A 23,991-nucleotide genomic window follows, 5' to 3' on the forward strand; every position below is an offset into this window, starting at 1 on the left:
AGGACTTAATGCATTTAACTCTTACATGGTTGTAGCACACTCTTTCCTTTGGTCAAGAGCAGTGGATAAATCTTGCCACCTCTCTGGAAATCCCGTGGCTTTTTGCCTATGGGGGATGAACACGTGTTGAGCTCAAACTAGTGAGTGTCTTGAGGGTTTTTCTAGGGGAAAATATGAGGAACTTGTCTCAGAATGTGAAGCTTGCATCAGGTTCCTCGTATCAGTGGGAAATTTTCGGAATGAATTAAAAGTTCTACCCTCTAAAAGGCAGTTACAAAAAGAAAGTCCTGGGGCTTCCCTGGTGGCGCAGTGGTTGAGAATCCGCCTGCCGATGTAGGAGACACGGGTTCGTGCCCTGGTCCGGGAAGATCCCACATGCCGCGGAGCAACTAAGCCCGTGAGCCATGGTCGCTAGGCCTGCGCGTCAGTGAGAGGCCCGCATACCGCAAAAAAAAAAAAAATAAAATAAAAAAAAGAAAGTCCAAAGCAACCCTTTTAATGCTATAATTTTCCTAGTATTTACATGTCCCATTAAAAAGAAAACTGACGTTAAAATAATTTTAAAGGTTTTGGCTTAAGCCCATTGAAAGAAGGCAATTCCCCCACTAAGAATCAAGTTCTCATTATCTGGGCCCAGCCTGCATTAAGGATGGACTCCTGCAGAGATGTGATCTGGTGACTGGGTTCCAGCTGAGAATGGCCATGCTGAAATTAACATGGCGCCAACCGGCCCATCATGAGTCTTATGTGGATCTTTGCCTTGCATGTCTCTTAAGGGCCCTTCAGATGGAAATCTGCCAAATTTCTTCCTGCAGCCAACCTCCATTTGGGGTTTGTCCCTGCTTGTTTTCCTGATGCCAGTTCTGGCCTTTTATGATGTTTTGGTCTTTTTGATGTAAACGTGTAGATAGATGGTCTAGCTCAGCTATTCGCAGCTGATCAATGGAGCAGCTACTTTTTCACAGATCATTGCTCATTGTGTTTCATTATTTTTCCCTTGCTTTTAATCAGGTTTCACCACGGTTAAGACGTAAGCATGGAAATCCTTTGGTGGGCCATAATCTGTTAACTTGATAAAAATATTTAACCCACTAAGTGACAAGAGGTTGAGAAAGAAAGCTGTTACTTCAGCCCCCGTGTTTTCATGTAATCTGTGCTATCCCTCCTGTCATGTGATTATTCTGGCTAGAAAGGGGTGCAGGGGCAGGGTACCAACATGTTACTGGCCACCTGTCAGGCAGCTGTCAAGTGGTAATGATTTTCAATCACTGCCAAGCAGGTTCTAGATTTGAGCCAGTGACCTAAGAAGAAAGTCTCCATAGCCCATTACCAAACTATCCCCCGAGCCCTTTGTTTCCCCGACTAACACCCTTTCCAATAAAACTCCAGTTTTTTCATTGAATCTGTCAACATGCCTACAAATCCCTGAAGGGTGAAATTAATTTGAACCACAGAGTTGGACAAACAAGCTCAAAAGTGAGTTCTTCAGAAATAGAAGCCAATATTTCAGACATTGATCCATTTGAAAAAAAATGGCTTTGGTTGCCCCCTTGGAGCTTGGGTAGCGGGTAGGGGAGGAGATAAGCAAATAAGTTGTTATACAGTTTACTGCATGGCAAATCTTAACTATCCCAAAATCTAACATTTTATGCCTTCAAGTAGATGAACCCTGCATGCTGGTGGCTGAAACTTTTAGAGACTAAAACCTGAATCCCTCTGGAGAATCCTCTTCCTCTGACCAAATGCTATCTATCTATCTATTTAATTTTTTTTTTTTAACTTTTCTTTCTATCAGTCATGAACCTAGGGTGAGTAGCAAAAGCTTCCTGTGGCAGGAAACAGCTTATCTCATACTTTCTATCCCACCAACATCTGCATAGTCCAAACTTTGTTGGAAGCCCAACACATTTTCTTAAACTTTGATAATATTGGTTGTGAACCAGTCCAGATCATAAGTATATGTTGCATGAAGGTACACTGTGCCCGTTCTGTTACTTGAAGAAAGGGAGTGAGGTAGGGAGAGAGGGAAACCATTTCTTTCTGCCATGAGTCAATGATAGGGTGTCAGAGTCCCTTTGACCTGCCCCCATGTCCAGTGTGAACTTTCTGAGGCTTTATATACACACAAAATGTACATCATATTTATCTAGGACTAAAAACTATCCATGCGCTTCCCTGGTGGCGCAGTGGTTGAGAGTCCGCCTGCCGATGCAGGGGACGCAGGCTCGTGCCCCGGTCCGGGAAGATCCCACGTGCCGCGGAGCGGCTGGGCCCGTGAGCCGTGGCCGCTGAGCCTGCGCGTCCGGAGCCTGTGCTCCGCAACGGGAGAGACCACAGCAGTGAGAAGCACGCGTACCACAAAAAATAAATAAATAAATAGAAGTATCCATATTTTCTTATATAACACACATCAGCGTTGCCTAGAGGTGAGAGGAACAGGTTAAGGGGTGGATTTCGGAAAATACTCAAGACAGATAGGAGTCAACAAAAACACCACCTTGAAGTGCCAAAAGTTAAAAGGAACTCTTTATGTATATTCAATTTGCCCACTAAACAAATATGTATTTACTACCTGCTCTGTGGAGAGGGTATGTTCTATAGCAAAGGCCTGGGTTCAGATTCTGGCTTTCCTTTGCCAACCGAGTGAACTTAGGCCAGTAACCGAAGCTTTCGGACTCTTCCCTTCCTCATGGGAAACGTGAATCCTAATGCCTTCGAAACTGGGCACGTGTGGGTTGAAAGAGGTACATAAGGGACCCACTATGGCAACCACCATATGAGAGGCACTCAGTAGGTGGGTATTGTTACATTACCAATGTAGTGTCATCATTATCACAGACAAACTCACCCATGACACAGCCCTCTGGGTTACAGGAAACTCTGGAAGTGGTCAGTCAAGCTGAGGGCTTTTAGCTGTACGCATCCCTGATTCCCTGCCTGAGGGCCTTTTCTGGACACTTCAGGGCAGGTCAGAAGGGCCAGGGTCTTAACACCCTGGAAACAGCCATGATGGATTGAAGTTGGAGGATAAATACCCACCGGCTTCCTTGCCCCTGGGTGGGATAACTCTGAAGTGAGTTCTACTCGAGGCCTCCAGCTGGATGGAGGCCTCATGAACCCTATTTTGGCTTTCCTGTGTCCCCTGTCAAACTTGCCCATTTCCTTACCAGTCTATCTGAGACCATTTCCCAAATAAACCACCTGCACTCAAATCCTTGTATCCAGTTCTACTCTTGGGGGAACCCAACATAAAACACTGTGGTTAAGTACTGACCTTGTCCTCAAGCTCTCAGCTTGGGGTTATATGAAAATCGACCACATCTCAAATCAGTATTGACAGTTCAGTGTCAACCACATCCCAAATCAGCATTGACAGTTCAGTGTCCGACCTTGTGACGTCAGATTTTGGCTCAGATTTGAAAGCACTTTTTTTCCCCTGCCCAATGATCTAATACGTATGGCTTGTCTTTCCTGGCCACAGAGGCTGCTTCTTGCTTTTATTAAAAAAAATAATTATTATTTATTTATTTATTTTTGGCTGTGTTGGGTCTTCATTGCTGTGCGTGGGCTTTCTCTAGTTGCGGCGAGTGGGGGCTACTATTTGTTGTGGTGCGTGGGCTTCTCATTGCAGTGGCTTCTCTTGTTGAGGAGCATGGGCTCTAGGCGCGCAGGCTTCAGTAGTTGTGGCACGTGGGCTCAGTAGTTGTGGCGCATGGGCTTAGTTGCTCCGCGGCATGTGGGATCTTCCTGGGTCAGGGCTTGAACCTGTGTCCCTTGCACTGGCAGGCATATTCTTAACCACTGCGCCACCAGGGAAGCCTGAGGCTTCTTCTTGTTCAGCTACTCTGGAGGATGTGTGATGTCTTTAGGAAGGGTACCCATCTCTGACACCCAAAGATCTATTCATTATACACAGCACACCCTATATTCTAAGTTGGACCATCCCAGACATACCCTCCAAATTCGGTGAAAACCCATCCAGCCATTTCACAGAGTATACACAGCAGATGCTTAATTTTATTAAGAGAACTATAAATCATTCAATGGAAGCCTTTTCTTTTACTCATAGGGCATGTAAGGAACAAAAATGATTTTCCAACTATCTTTCTCTTGCACAAATCTAGGTAGAAGAAACAAAACCATGACCCAGAAAAATCAAATGAATGAAGTTAATCAGGCTTATAATTTAAGATGAGTGAATTTAGTGGTGCATGAGTTAGAAATATTTGACACAGCAAGACTGACACAGACTCTAATGCCATGGCTAAGGAAGTGTACCTCCATGACCTCACAGCTTTTGTTCTCAAATAATTACTACTCTTTGCATGTAATTATAACCTGGGCATTTAGAATGTAGACACTTTCTTATGAGGTTCCTCTTCTCTAGTTTCAGAACCGTAACCAAGGTGGCAGTCTTAGCTAAAGTGATGCTCATAAATAGCACACTGACATGGAGCCTTGATTTTACTTCAGTTGTGGATTTGTGGTCCAGACCTGGGTTTGTGCACTAACTCTGCAACCTACTAGACAAGCCATGTAACCTCGACTTAGCGTCTGTCTCCATCAACAGGGAGGAAAACTGACTTCATGGGACCATCCAAAGTTTCAATGAGATAAGGTGGCTATAATCACTTTGTAAACTGTATATCCACTAGATAGAAGTCAGAGAATGTTTTTATTATCTCAGCTGATCTTTACAATTGCTCTGGAAGGTAGAGAAGGCAGATCAGTGTTTCCTTTTCACAGACGAGAAACTGGGCATTACAAGGGTTAACGCACTTTGGCTAGTAAACGTCACAGGTCAGACCTGCACCACAGGTCCTCTAGTTCTGAGATGACTCTTATTCCCTCTACAACAGTGACTCTAGAACTTTCCTGAACACTAGAATCAAGCTGGGGGAGCTGGTTAAAAAATGCAGATTCCCATTCTTTCCCTCTGTTTTACTCCCATCCACAAGATACTAACTTAAGGTCCTGAAATTGGTTTTAAGAGTCCTCATTTCTAATAAACACTTCAGGTCATTCTGATGCAGGAAGTCCATGAACCACATTTTCAAAACACTCAGCTATCACCACATATTGTCTCCCAGAATTAAGTTCAGGAAGGACAATTCTTTGGAATTAGAGAACTTTTCAATTTGGTCATGTGAGGGATTTTGGATAATAATTATTAAAGATAATAGTTACTATTACTTGAATCCTTAATGGCTACTATGCTAAATGTTTTACATACAGTATCTAAGTGGATCCTGATAAAACCCTGGTGCCCCTGGATTGTACAAGTCTACGCAGTTAAGTACTACTACCCTCCCTGTTTCACTGTGAAACATCTGATCTCCAAGAGATAGATACAGTTCCAACAGTTCCCTATATAATAAATAGCAAAGAAAGGAAGTGAACCCAGATTTGTTTAACTTCAAATCCATGCAATTAGCCTTGTTATTCTATAAAAAAGCAAATAAATGAGGAGGGGAAAAGAATTCTGTACAGATTGAATCTCTAATTCTGACAAAAATCACACTATGGTTGGAGAAATAGAAAAGAGCTATGGCTGACTTTAGGTACATTCTATAATCTGGTTTATTCCAATAACAAACAATGCATCATCAGGGGCCTAGCTTGGCAGTAGCAGATCGCAGGACTGGGGTGGTGTATTAGTAATCTCCTGCTGAATAACAAATTACCCCCAATGAACCAGATGGAAAGAGCAAACGTTTTATCTCACAAAGTTTCTGAGGGTAAGGAATCTGAGACTAGCCTAGCTGGCTGCTTCTCGCTCAGATCTCTCAGTAGGTCGCAGTCAAGCTGTGGGCTGGAGCTGCTGTCGTCTGAAGGCTTGGCAAGGGCTGGGGAATCTGCTTCCAAGACAGCTCACTCACATGCCCGTTGGCAGGAGGCCCGAGTTCCTCACCACGAGAGTCTCTACACAGGGCTGCTTGAACATCCTCACAACATGGCAGCTGGCTTCCTCTACAGCAAGCTACTCAAGAGAGGGATCAAGACAAAAGCCACAGTGCCCTTTATGACCCAGTCTCAGAAGACACCCACCATCACTTCTGTTTCATTCTATTAATTAAAACGGAATCACTAACTTCTGTCCACATGCAAGGGAGGACTAGGCTCTATTGCTTGAAAGAAGGAGTATTAAAGCATTTATGAACATGCTTTCAAAACTACCAAAGGTGGGATAGACTGAAATATATTTATGATCTCATTCTATCCCATTGTGCCAAGTCAGCTAGCTGCTCTCCACTCTTTAGTCTAAATGCGGTAACTTCTATCCATCTATCTATCTATCCACCCATCCATCCATCCATCCACCCATTGATATCCATCCAAACATGCACAGAACTCTTTCTGAATTCCAGACTCTAAATTCCAGACACAGTTAAAAATTATATAAGACGATGTATATTAAGTATTTTACACAAGGGATAGATGAAATGTTCAGGGATTGGGGACAATGAGATTTTCCTGACTTGAAGACCAGGATGATTCCAATCTTATCCCATATATGCTCTCTTGCAAATACAAAAAGTTAAGTTTATTTTATACGTAAAAGTCCCAATAGTTGATAAAAAACATAACCTTGTTTACTTTTCTTTCCAGTGTCTGTTACTAACTGATTAAAAATTCTCTATATCTTTGTGAGCTAGAGACATTCTCTTGGGAGGGCATATTGACTGAGCTGTAGAATATTTTGGATCCCGAAAATTCACCAATGACTGCAAGTCTTTGTTGGATGGTACCCTTTTGAGGGAGAAGAACATGACTTTCATGCTTGGGGGCTCTAGAGGTATTTTTACGGGTGGAAGAGACTGGGTGTACCAAACTATGGAATTCAGATGCCATACAATCAGAGCTTTTCTGGGTGCTGTTTTGTCACGTACTCCTTCTGTGGCAAACGCCTTAAGAGTCTGTCCAGCCCCGTGAGCTGAAGCGTAATCCCCATGTGTTTCTTCAAGATCTGACAACGGGGATTACACAGAACTGGATTTGGAAAAAGGGAGACCAACCTCGGGTCCTGCCATCTTTGACATGGGGCTGATTCCCCCTCCAGACATGGGGCTAATTCCCCTCTCCTCTGAACCACTCATTTCTTTCTAAAACCACAGTGTAGCACCTAGTGCCCCTGGCTCTCCTCAGCGTTATCACAGTTGGTTAGAGGCGTATCTGTTCCTTCCGGGCTGCAGGCTCTTTGAAGGCAGGGCCTGGGAATGAGGTCTCATTTGTTTGCACAACTGGACTGGATTAGCCTGGGGTAAGTAGCACAGACAGACAGTGTAAAGGGAATAGACCCAACACCCCAACTGGCAAAACCAGTTAAAGGAAAGGAAAGGAAAGAAAAGAAAGGAAAGGAAAGGAAAGGAAAGGAAAGGAAAGGAAAGGAAAGGAGAAGAGAAGACAGGAAGGAAGAAAGGAAAGAAGGAAGGGAGGAAGGAAGGAGGGAGGGAAGAAAGAAATAATTCTTTACTCTGTGGTACTTTCTACTGTGAATCTTATCACTATGGCTATTTCATCATCCTGTTTATTCCTTCATCACACCACATCCCTGACTGTATTTAGCTGCTCATGTGTTGGTTGCCTGCTCCTTCCATTAGAAAATGAGCTCCATAATGGGGAGATGTTTGTCCTAGCCCAATACATTATCAAAGGATGTTCGTCTAATGACTGACTGACTCAGTGATGAATGAATACATGAATGAGGTAGCTCTAAACTTTTCCTTCATCGCAGAATTGGACCCTACTTGCAAGGTCTGGCCTAAAAGTAAAGAGTGACCCAGGATGACCTGGTTTCAATGGCTGAATCCACCGGAACCCTCAGTAGCTGGGCACTATCATCAAAGAAAGTCACATGCCTGGACCTTCTGTGTTCTATACCCTGGTCCTGGGGAGGAACAGGAAGCACGTAATGGCTGATGACCTCTGGAAACCTAACACGAAACAGAAGTAAAGGAAATTTCAACTTATTGTTTATAGGCTTAAATGGTGATAGCTGGAGTTAACGATGCTGCTTTGCAGAAAAACATGTCCAGATTTTATCCTTCTAGATACAGCTAAGGGGTGTACGCTCCCTTTCTCCCTAGGTTTAGAGTGATGACAGATAAAATAGAAACTAAGTACATTATCTTTTCCTTGACTGCTCAAAATACATGTTTTTTGGTGCCTGAATATCTCTTATTTCAAAATTAACTATCAGTGGGAAAAAAGAAAAAGTCCATATGCTGCTACGTAGCTACAGGGAGCCAACGTGATGACATAGAAAGGCCGCAGGTCTTATATTCCAGTTCTGCCCTGTATTAATCAGTCTATCCATTGAAAAAGGTCATAGTAGTCCAATAGTTGATGGTCTCAGCTGAATCCATCCTTAGAGCAAGCATTGTCTTAGGTTCTGGTGATGCATACTCCGTGATCAAATGAATCTTAGAGCTTTGGGGGGGGGGGTGGTCACTACCGTGTATCAAATAATTACCCCAAGTAAGTACTTAATTTTAGACACAGGCGCTGAAGGTAAGGAACCAGATGTCATGAGCGCACGTAGCCGGCATTTAACTACGTGTGCTTGTGTGAGAGGCAGGAAGGGAGGAGGTGGTGGCAGACAGCATTCCAGGCAGAGAGAAAGGCATGTGCAAAGGCCCAGAGAATGAGGAGCAGGGCAGGCCTGTGGAACATTAACTGCGGCCAATTTAACTGGGGCACAGAGACGCGGTGAAATGGGCATCAGGCTCTGCTAGAGATGAGGGCGGGGCCTACGCCTGTGGGGTGTCTTAGGTCAAATGAGAAGAGTTGGTCTTCCTCTTGAAAGGTAGTTAGAGATTGTAGAGCACTGGACACCCAGCACAGAGGACAGAAACTTTCCATCAATGAGAGAAAAGTACACGGTCACAGAAGAACGGCCTGGTGATACGAGCGGGCACAGCAGTGCTCCTGGCTCGGCATCCCGCGCCATGTCACCAACCTCTTGCACTTCTTTCACGAGGGTGTCAGTGTGGTAGGTGTATTTCCTCATTTTAGCATCCCTGTCTGCTACCTTTTCCACAGCCACTTGGAAGAAAACATTCACATTTTCCAGAACGACTTTGTCCTCACCTGGAGCTTCCGACTGCGTTAGGTCTCAGCTCTCATCTCTGGACTCAACTATGCCTCTGAGGTTCTGGCTGTGTTACAACGATGGAAGGCCCAGGGCTGAAGCAACGGACTTTCGGAGGGTGTAGACACTCCAAGGAGATGTCTCCCTATTTAGGAACTCTCCCTTTGAGTGCCATCTCAGCTAAGCGACCCTAGTAACCTCTGGAAATCTGACCAAGAAACCTATTTATTTATGCGTGGGCTGCCTTTTTTCTTTTTCCTGTGTGTTAATATATGTGTATGCACTGCGCACCCTCTGAGCTGAGGTTGCAAGTCAGCGAGACCTGGAGCTTAAAGCGTTGAATTCTTTGAAAGGGAAATAATGATAAAGAATCCCTGGCCGTGCGCCCCCCCCCCCCCCACCTCCCCAGCCACAGCAGGGTTAGCTACGCGGTTACGAGCGGCTACATTTTGATTTTCCAAGCTTGCTGCAAATGGGCCTGCATCGGACTCGGTTTCCCATCATAATTGCTTCCTGCATGAAGAGGTCTGCTCCAGAACCGGCTGCCGCTGTTTTAATGGGAAGGGTGTCTATTTGTATGTTAATAGTTTCCTCTGCATTATTGGGCCTTGTCGATGGAAAAGGCCAAATCAGAGGAGTCTCTATTTTCAAGGTTTACCATTAATCTCGGATTTTTTGTGCCAACACGAAGCCGTTTCAGCCTCTTCTGCTCTAAATCCTCCCCGTGGAAGCACGAAGAACAACGACACGCTTCCTCTCGGGAAGCAGCGTCGTGTCAATGCGCCCTCACCTCGCTGGCTCAGTGACCGCGGTGCCCAGGTGGCTCCACAGGCGACTTTCCCAGTGACGGTGCGGTCCCACGTAACCCGTTCGCTCAGCTCCTGAGAGCCCCAGACTCATGTCTGCTGGCTTTGCCAAGCAAGGTCACCTGTGCCAGGCGGATGAGCGCTGCGGAAACGCCACGGCTGGCATGCACCCGGGGGAGATGAGCGAGGAGCCAGTGCTGGAAACAGAAAAGGCCGGTCTTGAATGCAGACTCCGTAGGTGAGTGACCTTGTCACTTGCAGCCAGTCCCAACCTCTCTGACCTTCAGCTTCCGTCGGGCTAGAAAAAGCAGCAGGAACAATCATTGTCTTGTATTACTTATTTATCCTGAGGTCTGACATTATGGTATCCAGGAAGATGCCTCAAGACGGGCAGACCGCAGTCCCCACGCAGGATTGTTAAAACTCAGAAACTCAGAATCTAGTCTTCCTAATTCATGCATCCATTGCTTCACCCATAAGGGCAGGGATTTTTTTTTTTTTTGAGTTTTATTTTATTTTATTTTTTTATACAGCAGGGTCTTACTAGTTATCTATTTTATACATATTAGTGTATACATGTCAATATCACACCACCACCGCCGTTCGCCCCCACCACTTCCCCGCCTTGGTGTCCATATGTTTGTTCTCTGTATCTGTGTCTCTGTTTCTGAAGGGCAGGGATTTTTATTATTTATTTATTTATTTATTTATTTATTTATTTTGCGGTACGCGGGCCCCTCACCGCTGTGGCCCCTCCCGTTGCGGAGGACAGGCTCCGGATGCGCAGGCTCAGCGGCCGTGGCTCACGGGCCCAGCCGCTCCGCGGCACGTGGGATCTTCCCGGACCGGGGCACGAACCCGCGCCTCCTGCATCGGCAGGCGGACTCTCAACCACTGCGCCACCAGGGAAGCCCGGGATTTTTATTTCTTTTGCTTTCTGCTGCTTCTCCCCAGTGCCTAGAACAAAGTTGTGCACACAGCAGGTGCTTAATAAATAATTATAGACAAAATGACTAAACGGATTCAGTCACCACATTTATTGAGTGTCTGTTATATCCCGGTACTTGGGCCAAATGCCAGGACCTCAGGAATTAAAATAAGTTGTTCTTGTTCCTGAGAGCTCTTGACCTTTGAGGGCTGGGTAGGTGCAAGTCGTCAGACAACAGAGATAGAAATAAATAATTCCAATAATTCACAGAGGCCCGAGAAGCCTCTGAATCAGAATCTCCCAGAGCATGTGTTAAAAATAAAGATCCTCAGCCCCAGACTGGATTTATGGAATCAAAATGTCTGGTGATGGGCCCTAGGAATCTCATGTTGTATCAAAATCCCAGATAATTCTAATTTACCTTTCCTGTAAAGATATGCATGCCGAGAACCATGTGTGAGTTGCTGCAAAGTGCTGGGACAGCTACAGCTAGGGTCAAGGGGATTCAGGGAAGGCTACTGAGGGAGGTGACCCTGGAAGTAAGGTGGGAGGGATGAGAAAGAGATGGCAGGTGAAGAAGGGTCCAGGGACACCCTGTCAGAGGGAAAGGCACGACACCAGACAGTTCTGGAAAGTTCCAGAAACAGTGAGCAAAGAGACCTGAAAGAGAAGGGGAGACAGGGAGATAGTATAAGGCATTTCAGACCTTAGAGAGCATATTTTGTAAGCCAGTACCACAACCAGGTTTTTTTTAATTGAGGTAAAATTGACATAGAACATTATCTCAGTTTTGGGTGTACGACATAACGATTGACATTTGTATACATTGCGAAACAATCACCACGATAAGTCTAGTTAACATCCATCACCACACATAGTTACCAAAACATCTTATTTTCCTTGTGATGAGAACTTTTAAGATTTAGTCTCTTAGCAAATTTCAAATTGCACTACAGTACTATTCAGATTGGCTTTTTTGTCAAGAAGAACCATGTGGACTATTTCAAACACTGTATAGTTAAAACAATGAATTGACAGAATTGCAAAGAGATGTAGGAACACATCCAAGGAACCTGTAAGGACCCCTTCACAGCACCTGTTAGCCTGAAAGGCACTAAGAAGTAAATGGATATTTAAATGGAAGACGATCTCTATTTGAAGATCAATCTTCAAATAAATTTATGATTGATTTCTTTATGGTTGATTTCTTTATGAAGAAATCAACATAAGAAAACAAAAATAAAACACCAGAGACAGAAACAAGGGGGAAAAGACTATGAGTTCATGAACAGTTTTTTAAAAGTATTATTTGCACTTTTAGGTTCCTTTCTTCTCATACTGCCTCTGAATCTCATTTCTTATCCAGCTCTCCCCCTTTTTTCTGGGTAAAACCCAGGACACAGGATCTGTTAAGTGTATGCTGAGGGCAGGGTGGGGCTGAGAGAGGCCCGGTTGGGGGCGGAGCGGGTGTGGAAGGCACTAAGAGGCCAGGATTCACCAGGCACAGCCCTGTGACTTGGCCCATGTTCTAGAACTTCCCAAAGTCTTAGATCCATCATGTACTAATAATATAAATATTAGGTGTAGTTAATACTAAATATCTCCCAGGGCTATTTCAAGGGTTGGCTGATACAGAGACTACAAAGAGCTTGGCGTACAGTGGGTGCTTGGGGAAATGGTGGCAGTGATAAAAGTCATTCCAAAGATATAATTTCTTTATCGCCCCAGGGAGCTGAGCCTGGAAGCTTCCCAATCACACTTTCACTTAGAAGAATTTTGGCTGGGAAATAACTGAAATTGGGAGGTTACCCCCGAAAGCGGTGCGTGGAGGGCAGCCCCCTTTGCTCGCAACTCATTAGAAACTGCAAAGGCTCTCTGTCCTAGTGATAGAGCTCAGGCCTCTCCGCAGGGTGACCAACTGGGAGCAGGGGCAGGGTGCAGCCTCTCCCAGGACCTGGCCAGCTGTCCTGGCCGCTGCCCCTCTCCTACTGGGAAGGTGTCAGGAGGGCCCAAGCAGGAACGCCTCGCCCCACCTGAGCCTGACTCACAGCACGGGGGCGGGGTGTATCACTGGGGCCTGGGTGTTCAGGGAAAGGTAAGCCTGTCATGACAAAGCCCCCAGACTCAGTGCTGAGTCACCCCGTGTGTGTCCCCAGGCCCCCCACCCCACCTCTCTTCCCTTCCCAACCTCCCCTAGTCCTAACCATGCCTGTTTCTGCAAAGGCATGAGGCAACGGGTTGGGCCGGGCACACTGGTGCAACAAGAGCCCAGGAAGAGTTAAATAATCATCCCCGGAGTCAGGCCATTTCTTGGCTCACTGGGACTCAAGGGTTTGCTGTACACAGACCTTGATGGGATTGGGACTCAGGGTGGGCGATGATCCACAGGGAGGCCAACTTGCTCCTGTGGGCCCGGGTCTGTCTCAGTTTTAAATCAAAGAGCCTTGGGTCCTAGGAAGCCCCCGAGTCCCCAGCAAACAGGGGACCCGGTCCCTAAAGGGACAGAGTGCTGGAGAAGACAGGGGTCTGTGGCCCAGAGTCGCTGACCGATGGGCACGTGCTCATGCCTGACCTTTACCTTGTTGGGTGCTTGCTCTGTGCCTGGTACTACCATGTATTCCCTGATGCATCCTCACAGCAATCCCACGGGGCAGGTACTGTGACGATTCCCATTTTACCGATGAGTAGACTGAGTCACAGCAGGGCTAAGCACCTCTGTGAGGACACGGGTGCAAGAGCCAGTGTCGCGCTGTGAATCTCAGCAGTGTGGGTCCAGACTGACCCCAGTCTGAATTTATTGCCTAGATCAATACACACACACACACACACACACACACACACACACACATGCACAGACACACTTAGACACACACACGGATACACACACACACATACTGGGGTCCCACGCGGCACAGTATTGCAGGAAATCTCATTTCAAAGAAGCCTGGCCCAGCAGTCAAGAAAAACTAAAAAGGAAGAAACTGGGATCTTTTCTTTTGTCTTCCGAAAACCAAAGAGAACCTAACTCATAAGCAACCCTCTGAAAATGCCTTTTCCCTCCATCCCTTGCTCCCAGATGCACAGCTACCCCAGACCCTTCACTTTCTAAGCTTGCACAACTCTTCCCTTCTCCTTCTCCTCTTCCTCTTCCTCCTCCTTTTCCTCCTTCTTCTTTCTCCCTTTTCCTTTTAAAATATCCCCTTCTTTCCCCTTTCCCCAACACCCCTAGAAGCAGCCCTACACTGGGGCACCCTAGCTAGCAGTAAGGCAGCCCTTCTTCCCTCCCTCCTGGAGCCTCTGGGCCCAGCCCAGCCCCTGCCAGGACCCCTGGAGCCTAGGTAATCCCCTCAGACCCCATTCCAAACCCACTTGCTCACGCCTGGTGTCTGACTTTCTGCAGAGCCCTTCAAAGGAACATTGAGCTCATCTTGTTTACTCAAAGCTAAATTCCAGCTCCTTCCTGGGCCAGTGTTCTCCACCCTGAGTGTGCATTAGAATCAACCACATCTGGATCTTCTGCAACACGTTGTTTTCCAGGTTCGTGTCGCCAGTTTCCTCCGTCTCTGGTCCGGGCCCCTCGGTGGGGGTGGTGCACCGTGACCACTGTGGAACCTGCGTCACTCAAGCCATAACTCACACCCAAGACCAGGATCCCTGAGACCACAAATGGGGAAATAAAGCCCGTAACACGCTCGTTTCGTTAGCCTGTACAGCCATACCTATTAGAGAAGATGCACAAAACGAGGGTTGGTTCCCTCGGCGTACATTTATCGAACGCCTCCTGGATTCCAGGCACCATTCCAGGCATTGGGGTTGCAGAGATTTGTAAAACACAATTTTGGCCATTGCGCAGATAAAAGCCTGCATGGAGAAGTGGGCGTGTGAGCAATGGCGAGAATGGAGCATTAGAATTCGGTGTGATGGTGGTCACTGTGTGTGGCTCCTGGATCACGGGATCGTGGGAGAGGGATGCTGGATCTCTTCCCTGGTCCCCCTCCCCTCCCCCCTCCTCTTCTCCTTCTCCCCTTTTCAAACTTTTTATCTTGAGAAAACTATAAATCCAGATGCAGTTGCAAGAAATAAAACGGAGAGATCCCATATACCTTTCATCCAGTTCTCCCCATCTTGCATAATTCTAGCATAGATCACAACCAGGAAATGGGAGATTCAATTCTCCCACTCTTTTTAAGGAAAAAAAAACGCTGCACACATAAACAATAAACCAACCACTTTATCCTCAAGTAGCCCCAGCACCAATGGCAACTTGTTAACTTCCCTCAGATGAATCTTCATGTCTCTCTGAGCAAAAATGTGTATGTGCACACACACATATGTATGCATGTAAGTCCATAACTGCATGGACACACAGGTATATACATATATTATTTTAAAAATGTTAAGGTATCGAACTCAAATTTGGAATTGGTACGTTATTAACTAGACAAAGATGAACCTCTTTTCTCTTTAAGGGTAAACGTCTCTTAGTTTAGCTTTAAACAGAGTACTTGAAATAGGATATTAAGTTTTAAGAATTTGCGATGCGGATTTTTTAGTAATTATGTTGAGCAGCTACCTTGGTTTTGAGAAGACAGCAGGGAGGAATATTGTTTTTCTTTCTGTTAAATTCCAGTTTGGCCCTGGAACAGTCTTATTTTTATTATTATTTTTTTTTGCGGTACGCGGGCCTCTCACTGTTGTGGCCTCTCCCGTTGCAGAGCACAGGCTCCGGACGCGCAGGCTCAGCGGCCATGGCTCATGGGCCCAGCCGCTCCGTGGCACGTGGGATCTTCCCGGACCGGGGCACGAACCCGCGTCCCCCGCATCGGCAGGCGGACTCTCAACCACTGCGTCTGGAGCCTGTGCTCCGCATTGGGAGAGGCGCGACAGTGAGAGGCCCACGCACCACAATGAAGAGTGGCCCCTGCTCGCTGCAATTGGAGAAAGCCCTCGCACAGAAACGAAGACCCAACACAGCCAAAAATAATAAACATAAAATAAATAAATTTTAAAAAATAAATAAATAAATAAAATAATTTGACAAACATCTATGACAAAAATACAAACGATGCATCATGACACCTATTTTTCAGATGGGAAAGTGAAAAAATTCAGAGAGATAATGTAATTGGCCTAAAAGTCACACAAAGAGTAACAGAAAGGACTAGAAAGTCAAACTCAGGTCAATAGAACTAAAAATCCAACGATGTTTCCACTGCATCATAGTACTGGTTTTCAGCTGATTTTTTAGATAATGTATTGCTGAAACTATATCGCTTGGTGATCTGAGAAAAAATTCAAGACCTCCATGTTTACGCTGAAGTCAACCAGTGATGAGACTGGCTTTGAACCAGAACAGGGACCTTTTGGTAACTTTTGATCCTTATGTGGGGACTATGGATTCTTGTCCTTTTTCAGATGATTGAAAGCCCCATTAAGAATATTAAAAATATTCTTAATTTTTAATTAAGAATATTAAAAATATTCTTAATTTTAATTAAGAATATTAAAACATTCTTAATTTTTAATTAAGAATATTAAAACATTCTTAATTTTTAATTAAGAATATTAAAATATGCTTAATTTTTAATTCATATTAAAAATTCTTAATTTTTAATTAAGAATATTAAAATATTCTTAATTTTTAATTAAGAAATAAAAATCTTAATTATAGATCCTCTTGGGCTGTCTTGAGTGATAAAATGTGGGGACTTTCCTAACCAGCAAGAACACAGCCTTCGGGAGAAGCACGTTCCCAACCTTTCCGTTTTACACTAAAGAGAGTTTACCTCGAAGGTTTTCCCTCCTTTTGTTGTCATGGTTTTACTGAATCTGACCAGGACTCTGCTGGGGACCCTGTCACATGCTCTAGCTACATTTACTTAATCATTTTTTGCAACAACGTTTCGAGGTAAGTTCTAAGATTAACCCATTTACAGATGGAAAAAACAAGGCTCAGTGTAGTGAGAAACGGACTCAGCATGGTTCAAATAAGCAGCAGCACATCTGGGCCTGGAATCCAGGTCCAACTGTGCCAAAAGATGCTGGCTGAGAAGGTCTTAGAAGCTAGTCATGGCAGAAGGTCCAATCTAACACCTACTTTTCTAGATAAAATGCCCCAGATCAGACCTTCTCCACCTTTTTCTGGTTGGATGGCTATTAAATACTTCCTTTCCAGCCCTCTCAAATAATGCAAGTGCTGGACTTCCTTTCATGTTCATCCCAAGGATGTATGCAGTGATATCCCCAAAGATGTGCCATTGATCCTCATTATTCAGAATTGGTATTTGTGAATTTGCTTGTTCGCTAAAATGTATTTGTAACTCCAAGATCAATACTTGCAGTGCTTTTGTAGTCATTCATGGACCAATGGCAGAGCAGCAAAACATTCAAGTTGCCTGATGCACATGATTCCAGCTGAGGTCAAACAAGATGATGTTCTGTCTTCTTGTTTCAGCTCTCACACCGTAGACAGTGTCCTTTTCACAGTCTATTTAGCGCCACATCTTTCACATTTTTGTGCTCTTTGTTGGTGATTTTGCTGTTTAAAAAGGTCCCCAGTTACAGTGCTGAAGTGCTGTCCAGTGTTCCTAAGACCAAGCACACTGCGATAGGTCTTATGGAGAAAATAGGGGTGTTAGATAAGCTTCATCCAGGCATGAGTATAGTGCTGTTGGCCATGAGTTCATTCTTAATGAATCGATGATAGATATTAAATAGTGTCTTTAACCAGAAACACATTAAACAAGGTCATGTGTTGATGAGTTGATAAAAATGTAGTGACCAGAGGCTCATAGGAACCTAGCCCTGGGCTTCCCCTAGGAGCAGTGAATTCAGTGTTTGTGCTGACTTCACAGAACATTACTACCAAGGGTAATGAGAACCTACTGTCTATATAAACACCACTCATTGCTTCAATATATACCTGAATAGGAAAGAACTGAAAGAATCTTAGGAGAGTAGGGCAGTATCAAATTACAACTCATCCATACAATCAAGTTATAGATAGCCAGGAAGACAAAATGATCAGAAGAATTGAAAATCACCACTGTGTAGTGCAAATGGAAAGGACCAGAATACTAGACTATGTAAATCCTATGGCTCAGAATTTACATAATTGGGACCTATCTCTAAATGCTCACACATGCAACCAAGTTTGGAAGGAAAGCTTCATGGTGGTCATCGTGTAATGTACTTGTGGATGTTATGAAGTGTCTTTTTTGTAATTTTAAATATTTTTAAGTTAACCATGCTTAAGTTAACTAAATACATTTTTATTTTTATAATCATAAATGGTTCCAAATAGCTTCATCATTTGATATTCACACATTGTTTATAAGTGGGTCCAAAGCTTTTCGAATACCCTTTGGTCAGCTGCATCAGGCACCATAAAATGTTCATAATCATTGACCTGATTTCTATTTTGAGGAAATACATTTAAAAAATTTTAAATTAGGTGCATAAAGATGTTTATTATACTATATTTTATGTAAGAAACAAATGTGAAGCAAATCAGTGTACACTGTAAGTGGTATGATATCAGGAATATTGTAACATCAACATGATGAGACGTTATGCACCATGTATTTAAGAAATGGTCAATAAGCACTTGGTAGGGGTTAGGGATGTAACAGTGAGTGAAAAAATGATACACTAAGGAACTTTTGGTTCCTCAGAAGGAAACAGATATTAGTCAAAAAATTACACATGAAAAAGTAATAATGCTGTGATCAGGGTTAAGGAAAATTGTCCTTTCATGATTAAAAAGGGAATACTGACAAAGTGATGGAATGAGGGTGCTTAGATATTTCCCCGAGGAACATGTGAGTAAGCTGAGATGTGGTGTTTGTTATGACAGATGGATGAAAGATATATAAATTAAAGAACACAAAACAAGACTTGTACTATAATTCTAATATATAAATATACATGTGTAGACAGGAGATGGAAAGGAATTTTCAAAAAAATGTAAAAATAGATCTATTAGGATGGTGGGATGGTGGTAATTCTTTTTCTTAAAATGATTTTTAATGTTCTTATTGTTAAAAATTTTAAGTGCAGTCATTTCTTAGATTTTTACTTGACCCGGTTATATTTTTTGCATATTCAAAATTACAAATTTATATTCAAAATAACATGTTAGTATCCACTATGCCTTATTACACTATTTTTCCACATAAATACTGTTTTTTAGGCATTCAAATGAATATATGTTCACTATTGGAGCAATTGGTCAGGGTTAAAATATTGTTATTCTTTACCCTACTCTCAATGGAATGCTCATCATTTTCTATGTGTGTGTTTCTTTCCAACTTACCCTTCTTTCCATGGTTTTATTTGCTTTTCATATCACGGTTAAAGACTGAAAATATATCAACGCTATAAGAAGATTATACCTGATTCTGTTTCATTTCTCTCCATTAAAAGAATCAATTGATTTTATTAAAAGGAGAATAAGAAGAAACATTCACCACACTGCCGGCTGGATTATCATAGGTTGAGATTGTCAGCACACACACACGCACACACATGCACACACACGAGCACAGAATCAAATGGATACACATCCAGCCCTTTCAAAACACTGAGCCTAGTCCCAAAGCTTGAAGGTTTTGTCGGGACTTTCTCCTTGGTTCTTCACAGCTTCACTTTGAAGCAGGAGCTGTTATCCTTCCCTTAAAAGTGAGCGAACTGAGTTCCTCAGATTTGAGAACGCCGCCCAAGTTGGGCTGGGCGGGGGGTCAGGGGCAAGCAGGGAAGCAGACATTGAGTAGGGACTCAAGACCCTTCCCCAGAGATTTCAAGGCTCAGTCTAAGTGCCGTCTCCTTAGAGAGGACTTCCCTGGATGCTCTGCCTTGAATTAGGGTCTCCAAGGTGTTCTCTTAATTCTTTATTCCGCTCATTCATTTCTGGCACTTATCACAAATAATACCTAACTTCTGTATTCCAGTTAAATTTATATTTAATCCGTTTGCCTGTTTACCTTCGGTGCCCACCCTCTGTGAGAACACAAGCTCCAGGAGGGGAGCAGAGACGTCCTACCTGCTGATCACCACTCAAACCCCAGCCCCCAGAGCAGTGCGTGCTGCCTCAGCGTGCTCAGTGAAGATTTTGTTGAAAAAACAAACGATTAAATAAATAAAACTCATGTCTTGAGTATATCCTATGTTGTGCCTGAATGAAGGATTCCACACCGAAAAGACAAACAACTTTTTAAAGAAAGCGAACAGTCTGACTTAACGATCTAAGCCAGGGCAAGCCATGTATGAAACAGTTAAAATTTATGAAAGAAAAACATTAGTAAAAATAGTGGCATAGAAAAGGCTTTTAAAAAGTAAGAAGAAAGGGGTGGGATTAGTTTCAGCAATATATTCTGTTCAACACAACATATCCAAATTAGTGTCGTTTCAACATGTAATCAGTATGAAAGAACTACTGAGTTTGTTTACCTAAGTCTCTTTTTGGACTCAGGATTGGAAACCCGTGTGTGCTGGGCACTTAAGCCATCTCCACTCCACCAAGCACACTGCCAGTGCTCGGGCGCCCCGCATGGCTGTGGCTCGTGTCTTGGACAGCACAGCCAGGGGCCCAGCTTCTCATTCTAGACGGAAGGACCTGGAGCCAAAGCAGGTCAGGGACTGACTGTGGGCCACAAGGAGGCTGTTCTAAGCAGAGATCACTGCTCTGAGCTCTCATTCCTCAAGGTGGCTACTTTTTCGATATCTGGGGGCCCTGTTGAATAGGGATTACCAGGCAGGCTCTTTGTCTGGACTGCCTGTGGTGGAGTCTCACAAAGACCTCCTGTGTGGCTGTGCAACTTGGGGCATGTGATGTACGTTCTTTGAGACACAGTTTCTCAAAAGTTAAAGAGGGTTCTTTGCAGTGAACCAGAATCAACTTACCCAAAGAATTATAATTAAATAATATAAACCAAAGTCATGCAATAAATTGTGTCCCCTAGAAAAATATGTTGAAATCCCACCCCCAATATCTCAGAATGCGACCTTATTTGAAAATATGGTTGTTACAGATGTAATTAGTTAAGGTGAGCTCATACTGGAGTACGGTGGGCCCTTCATCCAATGTGACTGTCATCCTTTTAAGAGAACAGAAGGCAGAGACCAGGATGCATAGGGAGGCCTCTCTGAGACCACAGAGGAGAGACAGAGATTAGAATGATGCACCTATAAGCCAAGGATTGCTGGCCACCGTCAGAAGCTTAGAAAAGGCAAAGAAGTATTCTACACAGAGTCTCAGTGGGGGCATGGCTCTAATACCTGATCTCAGACTTCCAGCCTCCAAAACATTAAGAGAAGAAATTTCAATTGTTTTAATCCACTCAGTTTGTGGTAATTTGTTACAGAAACCTTAGGAAACTAATACACTCATAAAAAGTTTTGCCAGATTAAATACAGGATGCTCAGTTAAATTTCAGATAAAAAATGAAAAAATATGTAGCATAAGTATGTCCCATGCAGTATTTGAGATAGACTTAATTGGTCTACTATATTTACATTTTCTAGATCTGGCAACCTTACCCATATACCACTTTTACAACATGTCAGCCACAGCTTTTAAAGACATGTTAGCCAAGACATGGAAGCAACCTAAATGGCCATTGACAGATGAATGGGTAAAGAAGATGGTATATATATATACAATGAAACACTACTCAGCCATAAAAAAGAATGAAATAATGCCATTTACAGCAACATGGATGGACCTAGAGATGATCATATTAAGTGAAATAGGTCAGATAGAGAAAGACAAACATCATATGATATCAATTATATGTGGAATCTAAAAAAAATGACACCAATGAACTTATTTATGAAACAGAAATAGACTCACAGACGTAGAAAACAAACTTATGGTTACCAAAAAGGAAAAGAGGGGGAGGGATAAATGGAGTTTGGGATTAACATATACACAGTACTGTACATAAAATAGATACTACTACTGTATAGCACAGGGAACGATACGCAATAGCTTGTAATAACCTATAATGGAAGGGAGTCTGCAAAAGTATATATGTATATAAATGTATGTATGTACAACTGAATCAGTTTTCTGTACACCTGAAACGAACACAGCATTGTACATTAACTACACTTCTATTTTTTAAATTAGCTCTTGTTAGAGGAAGTATATAGATATAAATGTGTTCTGTGTGAATAAAGATATACATCCTACACACATTCTAACATTGTAGGTATTGACAAATGGATGTCGTAATAGCATTCACTCCAGCACTGACTGACGAGGTCAGACGGCCCCGTGTCAGCAAGGCCCAACCGCATCACCGGCGGCGGGTGCGCCACGTGCGTGTCGGGGCCTGGTGTGGGCCGCCGCGTGTCTGGGCAGGCCCCGCTGCCTCCGAAAATCGCTCTGTCCCAACAGCCCGCCCCCTCCAGAACTGCCTCTCTGTGCCCTTCCCGAATGCTCCCATTCGCTTCTCCTACTGGAGCCACAGAATGACTGCGACAAACTCTATTTTACTAGCCGAGCAGATGTTATCGATATCTGGGAAAGGCACCCATCGTTCTTTCAGTGGCATGAACGGGGGTGGGGGGGGGCAGTTTCCTTTTCCGCCTCCTCCTCCATCCCTTCCGGCGCCCGCCAGCAGTGGGCATCCTGCCATCCACCCAGAAGATAGCTGCCCTTCCCCCAAGACCCCGCGGGAGCCTTCAGGCTAACGTGATCTTATCAGGCAGAGATAAACTGGGCTGAATATTTATGACCCTGCCTTTTGGGAAGAGCGGTCTCTGGGTGTGCTCAGTTCAGGAAGTTGATAAAAAGCAGGGAAAAATCAAGAAACAGATGTTTCTGGCTTGTGTGTGTGCACACGCACATGCACGTAATAGAAAACGACTTAATTTTGTATATCCAAGTTTTTTACGAGGACTTGATAAATTCTAATATTGATAATTCATCAACCCCAGCAATATTTATTGAGAACGTATCATGCACCCGTGATTTACATGCTGGTGATGCAGGAGTGAACAAGAAGGATTAACCCTGCCCCTCACGGAGTTTACCTACCAGTAGAGGAGACAGATAATAAACAAGTAAACAACTAAAGACTTTAAATGTTTTAAATAACTGTTGGGAAGGAAATAACCAGGCTGCAGAGACTTATGGGAACAGGGACATCTATTTTAGGAAGGGACCTCTGAAAAGGCAGCATTAAGAGGGCACCCAAAGAATGATAAGGAAATAGCCACAGGAGTCTCTTCAGAAGGAGATGGGCTTGTCCCAAGCAGTGCTTGAGAACGTCACTCGAGAAGCCTCTGGAAGAGTTGGGTTTTGCAAGAGAATTATATCCCAGGCCATCCACTGCATGTGATGAATGGATCTCTCTGCCTCTAGGATGGTTCTAGTTATTCAATGGACTTCTCTGCATCTGGAAATGTTCTAGTTATGTGCCATCTTTGGAAGAGTTGAGAAAACAGTCACTTGAATCACTTTCTGTGTTCTGTGGTTCAGATTAAGAGCTCCAGTTGAGAAAGGCTCTGAACTTTAGACATTATGACCCAGGTGATGAGGAGAAAGGAAGTTGGCATAGAAATATACTGAATGTGAGTGACCCACCCAGCCTCGGTTTCTCCCACTGAAAATGGGCATCCTGACACCTCCCTGGGATGGTTCTCAGGTCAAAAGGGGACAACACACGAAAAGCGGCTCAGTTTCGTGCCTGAGAGCAGGTGGAATCAAGTGAGTGTGTTCCTCTTCCCTCCTTGCCTCTTTTCCCCCGCGATCCACTTAACCCAAGCCAGAACGAGGCACAGCAACCTAGCAGCAACGGGGCTGGAAAAACCTGATATTCCCACGTTTGCAGTGGATTTAGATCCTGAGATCCGAAAAGGCATTTGAGAACCAGACAAGGAAACACTCACACACATATCCAACATCCCAGCCCTTTACGTAGCACAGCCTGACTCCCAGGAACAAACACGCCCCTCCCTCTGTTCTGACATGCAACCCACAGTCACGCAGGCGTCCCTCGTGGGGAGGGATGGAGTGGAGTTACTGGGGCCAGAGCTTTCGCAGTTCACGCTTTAGTGCAGCACTACACCTCCCATCACCAGGGCACATCCCCAAGGGTCCACTGATAACGCTCACTTCACCGTAACGTGTTCCAATGACCCAGTCTGCGGCCATTTGGCAA

General features: G+C 44.1%; 1 long non-coding RNA gene across 1 annotated transcript in view; it reads right to left on the reverse strand.

The window, feature by feature from the left end:
- LOC136793048 (uncharacterized) overlaps positions 1-23,991 on the reverse strand; it is a 47,917-nt gene that overhangs the window by 11,243 nt on the left and 12,683 nt on the right. The window lies entirely within an intron of this gene.

The sequence above is a fragment of the Kogia breviceps genome, chromosome 18, assembly GCF_026419965.1.
Source record: "Kogia breviceps isolate mKogBre1 chromosome 18, mKogBre1 haplotype 1, whole genome shotgun sequence".
Classification (NCBI taxonomy): Eukaryota; Metazoa; Chordata; class Mammalia; order Artiodactyla; family Physeteridae; genus Kogia; species Kogia breviceps.